Below are 9,496 nucleotides of genomic sequence, written 5' to 3' on the forward strand. Positions count from 1 at the left end.
CTATGTGTCATGTACTCATGTTAATATTTTTCCAGTCTGCCAGTTTTTATGGCACTGATCTTTTTACTTGTTATGCATCATTTGATTTAATTCCATTGCAGACAATGATTTATAACTGCTTTATTATAAAGAAAAAAACACCAGAAAAGAAGAAGAGAGATGTGGGATGTTGAACAACATTAAACTGAGCTAACATCTGATGTACTTTTCAGGAAAACCTTTTAAGATAATGATTGTTTCCCTGTATTGAACTGCATACAAGGTAAGTGGTGGCACCCCTATCACTTGATTTAGTTTCAGCCAGTTGATTTAATTATGCACTGGGGAACATGCAGTGCAGTATGGATGTTTAGGAAAGGTCACTTTGATTCTTATTTTGATGGTTTGATGCACAGTTTATTTCAACAAGAATACCTATAAACCCATAAATATCTATACATTGAAGAGAAGCCTTGGAAAACTTCTTAATTCTGTTACTATTGACAAAGGCAAACTTAACAGAATGAAAAAAACCCTATTTCTTTTAAAATTCTGTACAATTTTGATATTTTTTTTAAGTCTGTACTTTTCCCATCCAAGAATCTCAAAGCCCTTGATTTAGTCAACCTCATTCTTGCAACAGCAACTCCCATCCCTAGGTGGTTTAGGGATGAATGCAATTCTATTTATGCCATGTACCTGAATTACTTCCTTCCAAATCAACTATTTAGAATTATTTTCATATAGTATTCATTTCTTCTGTGTGTTCCTATATGCTTTGAACTTTTGTGATGTTACTTGGTCAATTTTCTGTAATGTCCTTAAAAATATGGGGGGAAGTGGAGCCTTTACCTGAAGAGTGACTACAGATTACTAAACCTTTCAAGGGTGACATTTGCAAGAATTTGACATTTCTTTGTTTTCTCAGGTTTGTGCCTTCGTGAGTAGTGAGAAGATCAGAACTTTGTGATTCTTATTTCTGTGTCCTCTTGAATGACATTTCCCATTTAACATTCACATTGCTGCATCTCAGACAGCATAACAGAATAGACAACGATTTCCCTTGCTGACAGAACACACTTTATGTGGCCACATTTCCAAGTGTTGGTGTGCATAGATTTCAAGGACTTGTATTGTCTTGTACCCAAAATACATGTGCTACAGATTCTGCTGAATTTTTAGTTCAGCTAAATTGCAGTTGCATATTTATTATAAATATATATATAAAAGGAAAGCAATTCTTCATGTTCAAATAGGTGCTTACATTTATTTTAAATCCATCTATAGCCCTCGGCTGATTGAATTTTATTGTGTCACGCTCCAGCTTTGCTGCTTCTCTTACAGATGACTCCTCCTGCTTTGTCTTGATAGGGAAAAGTCTTATTTCAATTTCTCGTAGTTTCAAAAGCAATTATGTAAACAAGTTTCAAAAATGTAGGTAATGGCAGATAATGATCAGAAAATGCTAACTGTCTGTCAATGGAATTGTTTATGAATAAAAGAGAGCTATGTTTAAGAAAATGTTGGTAGCATCATGGAATTGAAATTTCATTTCCATTGATTAAACAATGATGTCTTTTACTACTCATGCACAGGAGGCAGAAAATATAAACTTTTCATAACACAATTTTTAAACTTTTCCATTTTAGAAGAAGCAGCACAGAGGCAGCAAGATGCAAAACAGATGAAGCAAAAAATAAATATATGTGATTACAGATTTCAGTTATAATATTTAGACCTTTGCCTAATGTGTCTACATTTGTCAAATCCAAGACAAACTCTGTAAAGTCTGATAAATAATTGGAAGCTGCAGTCTGCAAGCCTCAGTTGGGCTGAGGTTATCTGGGCAGTAAATTACTTCTCATCCATCACTCTCTGCATCTTGGTTTATTGCAAGACAGATTTGATAAGGTAGGATTACTTGCACAAAGGATAGCTTTCTTCCATTTCAGACTGCACATCACAACCTGTTGTATGTACTCCTTAAACTGGAAAGCAAGTTTTGTATAGTAAATTGGTCAATATGGAAACAAACTTTGGGAAGTAACCTAGATCTAGGCAGCACATTATCTTGCTAAGTCTTGCCTAACAATAAAAGTCTCTGTCACAGAAATATGTTGATTATTCTTATTTTAAAGTTGACTTTCAAGGGATAAAAATCTATGTTTATTCATCATGTGTGGGTCCTCAAGTGAAATGCAGTCCTGGAACCTGCAACATAGCATTGCCTGTCTCATCTAAAAATGTAGGAAAGAGCAGCTCTTCAATCCCGCTGGCATGGAAAAGTGCTGGAATAAATTGGCCACTGACAAAGTTATAAGAGCCAGGCTGTTTAGTGAAACAAGCCACTGTTGAGAATCTTCTTGTAAGTTGGAGGGCTGAAATAGCCGAGGATTCTCTCCACGACTTAGGAGGAAGCTCAGAAGGAAATGGTAGCCAAACAATGTTGTTCTATGCACAGCAGCTTGCAGGCACAAAAGAAGTGCAGAAACACCCAGAGATGAAAGAATTTTGAATGGTCATTATTATGCTTTTGAGGAGTTCTGTGGATGAGGAACTTCTCTGTCATCTCTAATTCATGAAGGATTTAGGTTTCATCCAAGTTTTGTTCAGTTTTCATAGATTTTAGTAGTTTATGAGAAACATGCCAGAAATTCCAGTCCAATTCTGTGCTGTGTAGTGTTGCAGGCATTGCAATTACTTTCTCCCTCTGAAATGCAGTCTGTGGGTGAAGTGGTGCTTTTGTGAGCAATTTGTGTCTGTCTGTCGTGTACTGCTCCCTGAAGATGCAGTGCACGTCCCTGTGTTCTGCTAATGCTTTTTCCCTCATTATCTTTGTTCAATATACATAAAGATATTTAGCATTACTTTTTAATGAAAAAGGTATTAAACCAAGGACTTAGTTCTTACATTTTTATTTGAATCCCATGTAACCACGAATGAGTTCATACTAGCTGGCTTTTAAAGAGACAAAGCCTTTGCAGCTGTTAAATAAATGGGGCTAAAGCCATTCTCAATAATTCCTTTTCATTGTGAAATACCAAATACAAATGTTAGCTTTTCTTTTAAGTCCAGCCCTCATTCTTCTGCCCTGAAAAGCAAAGGCATCCTATTTTTTGTTGCCAGATGATGAGTGATATTTTTTTTAAATGAAGTATGATAGCGATAAAAGAAAAAAAACCCACCCAATGTCCTCTTATCATAGATACCAGGAAGGATTAATTTTACCAATAATAAAAAGGCCCCATTTATGATATTTAAAGCTATCACAAGCATGGAAATTATTATTTTCAGATAATCATATAAATCAATGGTAAGGTCTAATAAGTATCTTCTTGAATCCCTTCCCTCCAATAAATTCCATGAAAATAGTGCATATTAGTTGTCTTGTTAAAAATTAAATTGGTCACAACTTCATTAAAAATCTCAGGTGTTAAATCTGGAATTTGTGAAATGACTTTCCATACCACTTCCTTTTGCATCTTGTCACACAAAGTCAAAACTCTCTATTTAAATTTCCTCTTTCAGTTCCCTGAGTTTTAGAAAGTCTCAGATTCAGTTTGAAGTACTTTCCATTCCTGTGTACATCCATCAAGAACCATCAGTCAGATGCATCAATTTATTGAAAGGACTTAAAATGCAAATTATTTAATTTTTTTATTTGTTATTCTCTTATTCTGAAGGTGAGCACTGCAAAATATCTGGGAACTTGTTTACATTTTTTTTCAAGCATAAAGACAACCAAAACATTTTTTTTTTTTCTGCCTTGCATTACTACAGCAGATTGCCCTTTAGGCTATGACTTTGCACCAAAGTGCTGTGGCGTTTCAGAAGCAGTACTTGTGCTGGTGAGTGGGGACTCCATGAAGTCTGCAGAGTAATTATTAAGCACATTTTTCAGCTTTCTAAATTTTTATTTTTATTATTTACTGCTGATTTTAAGACCAAAATTGACTAGTAAGGCTAATTCTACCTTCTTGTCATCCTAGGTCAGTCAACTCCATCCAGTTACCCTGTTAAAAGGCAACGCCTTGGCCTCTGAAGAAGCATGTTGTTGTAATGGTATCCAGTGGGATAGAGTGCTCAGATTGTTTTCAAAGGTTTTTTTCCCCAGCAATTAACCTCTTTCCCCATAATTAAGTAGTGATGCCTAGTTTTTAATTTAGATTAATTTTGCTTAGGGTTCAGCTCTTGATTCTTGTAATCTTCCTTCTGCATATTACGCAGTCTTTCCTGTCTGATGTTTTCTTTCCAGGGCAGTGTTTATGCACTATAATCAGATATTTTCTAAATGTACTTTTTCAAATGAGTTATTAAAGTCTGTCTTGTCTGGTCTGTCACAGTGAAGGATTTTGTCCAACTCTCATATAGTTTTGTAGTCTCTCTGTTTTCCTAATGCCTTTAGAGAACATTGATCCCAGAAGTGGACGCATCATTCCAGCACTGATCTTTATCAATGTTGTTATCTTAAAGAAGGAAATCAGACCTTTTTGACATAATTTTTTTGTCACATTGTCAAATGTTAGCTACTTTTTTATTGGTAAATGCTCCTTAGTTTTCTATTGAATCTGCAATTATTTCAGCTCATACCTGAAGAAACAGTCTCCCTGTCTCTAGCACAAACAGGAATGTCAACAAATATTTATGATAAATCAAATAACCAGTTTTTTTTTTTCCCCTCTAACATCCTTGGGAATTGCAAATGCTTGATATCTTATAGATTCCAAGCTTCCCTTAAAAAGTGGTTAGCTTCCCCCTTCAACACTTTACCTCTCCCAAAATGTCTTAAAATCAAGTGTGTCAAAGCCTCTTTCTTAGGGCAGGAGGAGGGGTTGTTCATTATGAAAGATGATCTAAATCGTGTGAAAACTTTGGAGGTAATCTGCAAGTTTAGAAAGCAACCAGAATGATAGGACGGAGATATGAACACTCTATGATGCCAGGAGATGCTACTGAAAGGAGAAAAGGTTTCTATCCATGCCATGATCTATTTCTTCATCCCAAGCTCATTTCAAAATTCACTTTCAAATTCTACAGGCCAGTTGCAGGTATTCTGATTAACACCGAATAATATTTGATGAGAATTACATTGATTTCTGCAGAACTACACATGCAGAATGGTATTGCTCAACGTGACTCAAAATTAGAAAAATTTGGCCCCAAAGAAAATGACTCATGCTCATCTCCCTTTGCAGTTATTTTAATACTGAAGCAATTAGAACAGAGCCTGACTATTTCTCTTGTTTCTTTTTCCCCAGCCCATTGAAAGCTTTCTTTTATGCCAATCCACTGGCACCATGTCCAGGTAGCTGATGGCTATCTTGTTAACAAGACAATTAATGATTTTATTCCAAGTAGTTAATATTCTACACAATCATTTTATACAACTGGCAGACTGAAAGATCCTAAGCACAGTTTTTGCTACTTAAATACTACAAAAAACAATCTTTATAGCATTTGTCAAGAGCTGAAAAAGGCAGAAAGCTTATCAGTGCTTCTTTATATTGAGCAAAACCCTCTCAGGAAATGAACTTCACTGATCTGAGCTTTGTATCTGTCTTACAGCCTGGGACATGCAGAATCCTGTGTGCTCCCTAGCCACCCCTTTGACAGAAAGGAAACAATCCTGGAAAATGGTTTGAGAGCAGCTCTCAAAGTGCAAGATCACAACATACTCTTTGAAGGAGGGTAGCCAGAAAACACCTGAAGTTTGTAGAGATTCATGATGAAATAACTCCTATTTTGTGACAATCTTTATAATTATTCTTTTTCTAGCACATTTGTAGAAAATTACTTGATTGCCTCCCTACCTCTGCAATCCTGTAGTCAGAATTTCAAAACTGCTGAGCCCTTGAAATCAATAGGAGCTAAAGATAAGATGTGGTTATGAAATGTTGGCTTTGTGAATTAGAAGTGTGTTTAACCTGAATACCCGTGATATTTTGATGGAAAAAAAATTTAAAAAGAGCAGGTGTCTGGATAGATACTGATGCATTTTCTCTTCATTAAAGAAAAGCACAAGAATTCATGATCATAAATCAAGCTACTTTTTTGGTATTTTTTTCCTGTTGAAAAAATCCATTTTCCTTTTCTTATCCTAATAAAATGAGCCATCCTGGCTTAGACCAACAACCCATTTAGTTCAAAATCCAGTATCCCACCATGTCCATAAGTACTCAGTAGTTACATCACTGTCTACGGAAGTGCAAAAGCAGGCCAACAAGCATTTGTAATACTTCCCTCTTATATTTTCTTAGCATTTAGTTATTTCAGCATGGTCACCTCCTGAGCTGGATTGGTGCCTGTGTGTCCCACAGCAAATGACTCTTCTCGCATCAGCAGCTTCCCTGACAATTTCATCAGTTTTTAGTGTTCACTGGGTCATCTCTCAGAAGCTCTGCAGATTTGCTACTCCATATGTGAGGGACCACCAGCATCCCCTAATCCAAATATTTCTTTAAGATGAGTCTTGGTAGCTTCATTTTCAGTTCTGATATGAGAAGAGGCAGTGAACAGTCGAATCCTATCCACGCTTTCCAGATCACTGATGATTTTGCAGCTTTCTTTTGTATCTCCATCAATATTTCCTTTCCCAAGTAGAAAACACATTGGTTTACAAAGCAGCTCCTCACAGAGAAACTTGTCTTAAACCTGATTCCCCTTCCTGCCCTGCTCTGAAAGTTTTCTAGTTCTGCATCTTTCTTCAAGATGAGAACTGTGTTTTGTTCATAATGTGGATGGACTGTGGATTTATAAATAGTAAAGTTTTCCTCCTAAAACATTTATATGGATATCTTCATTAGTTTTGGCTTTCCTATTTGCCTTAAGAAATCATGGGTGTGAATATTGGGAGGATATATAATAGCTGTTTCAGGAGTCCAGGGGTGAAATTGTGCATGTGTCTAACAGCATATACTCATGCAACTGTTTACTTTTTTAATTACTTAGTTATATGCTTAGAAAAAAAAGATGAAGACATCTTTTCCTTTTAGGCTGAGATATTTTTAAAGAGTGCTGAGCACCTTTTATATGTAGAAGAAAGACTCAGTAACATTCCCTCTGCTCTGTGCTACTGTCACCATCACCTCCATTGCTTCCAGGCACGTGGAGAGTTGTATGGGCAGTGCTCCTGCTTCATGCACTGGCACAAATTAGTGCAAACTTGTTTTTCATATCAGCTCAGATGTATGCTTGTTTTACACAGACATTCTATGGTAAGAGTGAAATGCATACTAAAATGTGCAGATCAGACTTTCTGCTGTATTAACTATAGAGTGTAGATGGATTGGTTTTCTGTGCATTACTCTAGCTGTACTTGACAGACAATGTAGCACCATAGCACACCTAATAGTGTAGTTTCATGATTTAGTTTTACACTAGACACTAGTTCTGCACAAGCTTCATAGTAATAAGCTTTTACCTTATTGTTCTCTGGTAGGCAAAGTGAATAATTGGAAATGAAATTCCAAGCTTCACTGGCAGTAAGAACAGTGCTTGTTTTGTAAGCAGGATAACGTAGAGACATGTCAAACCATTACTGATTCTTCAATATCTCTGGCAGTATGATGCTCTGAACATATTTCTCAAGAGGATAATGAACAGCAGGCTGTTCACGTCAGCTTGCTTGCCTTTTTTTTTTTTTTTAATTTACTTTACCCACACAACAGAATTTCTTTGCTGCTGTTTGTCAGCAGCAGCTGTTCTGCTTTACATTGGTGCTCCATTCTGCTTGATGGGTTCTGAAAAACCTGGTGGTGGCCCATTTATTTTTCTCACTGTAGAAACATGTAAGCTCAAATCCAGGTTCAATTCTATTCTATAGCTCCACTCTGAGGACATGGGATCTCTCTTTCTCTTGCTCTAACTTCCAAAGAATTTGGTGTAAATGTAAAAGGTCCCCCAAAGAACTGCTACAATTTCCAGAAGGCAAATGAGGTTATATTTAGCCTGCTTTGTATTTCCATGAGCTAACTGAGTAAAGCTTTTCCAGTGAAATAATGCTATGGGACTTGCTTGTAAGTGTTACTCCCAAGAGATGCTAGGCTGAAGCAATTTTTAACTAGAAAGGGTCTATATTACATTATTATCTGCAGAGTTGTGGTTGTGTTGGAATACATTTAGTACATAAATTCACAGAGTTTAACTCACGGCAAGGTACATGTATTTCCCCTAATGTGCAGCAGTGTTCCCCAAAGGCCTCCTCTCCTGCTTTTATCTCTGTTCTTCTGCATTACAGCAGGGACTATTTGCCTACAGTCATGTGGAATTTAGCTGAATTTGAGAACACTTAAAAAAATAAAATAACATTTAGCAAAATATCTCCTCTAAATAAGTAAAAAATTGTAGCCCCCTCAAAAAACTAAAAAGTACTGAGCTTTTATGTTAATTTTAATAAAACCCTGCTGATGTTCTTTACAACCTGATTGGCTGAATCCTTTTAAGGATTATTAGTAGTCTGAATTTTCCACAAAGAAAAAGTTGTTTTTCGTGGTGCTGGTCAATGGTTGTTAAGTTTATCTATGTCTGTCCTACATTTTCTACTAGCTAATGTCTTATCTGAAAAGTCATAAGATGTTTCTTGGGTACCTCAACTAAACAGAATGAAAAATCAGTTCACAACCTTTCTTTGATGTTTTGCCAAAAACCAATGAAGAAGTCTTAGTTGGAATGCTGATGTCTTTCCATATCGAATTATTCTTTTGATGAAACGTATCAGTACTGAAGTGATGCTTATTTTATCACTTTGTATGCTTTATGTACATAAAATCATGGATACTATTGCAGGAGTCTTCTGCCTTCATTTAACATAAAAGCAGGATTTTTTTATACTGTACTTGTTGTTGGGATTAAAAGCTATTTGATACAATATAATGACCCATTTTGGTTAAAGAATGGCATGTTCATGTACAAACCAATAGAACTGCATAACCTTGCTGCTTTCTGAGGAGAAAATGACAATAGTTTCAGGCATTCTTTAAAAGGATGGTATCCACAGTAGCATTAGCAGCTGTAAAACTGCCAAGTGAATGAAACCATGCATAGGAAAACTGCTGAATACTTTATTGAAAGAGGTTGTAAGCTACTCATCCCTGAACAGACAAACACTATGGAGTAAGGTGAGGGTAGTGGGGAGGATGAGAGAATGAGGATTTCTTTTTTCTCAAGGTGATAAAATTTAGAGCAAGGGGTGCTCTGTACTTATGCATGGAAGCTATCTGATGGTTTTGGGGTCTCCAAATATAGAGGAGACAACTGAGTGAAGGTTTGGTGTCATCTCTTTTAGGAGCAGCATATGACAGAGTTATGGAGCTGCAGGTCAGCAGTTTTAAAATAGACAATTTCCACATAAGAGGCACTTTGCTGCTCCTTCCATGGATTTTGGTGCACAATCAGTCCTCTCCTCCTTCTCCCCCTGTGTCCAGAAACTAGCAAGGCCATCCTGAAGAGCATTTAGCCCTTCCCCCTGTATGTGGATAAAAGAGGATCTCACTAACCAGGCCCATGAAGCTAAGACAAT

Source organism: Passer domesticus, chromosome 1, assembly GCF_036417665.1.
Source record: "Passer domesticus isolate bPasDom1 chromosome 1, bPasDom1.hap1, whole genome shotgun sequence".
NCBI classification, from domain to species: domain Eukaryota; kingdom Metazoa; phylum Chordata; class Aves; order Passeriformes; family Passeridae; genus Passer; species Passer domesticus.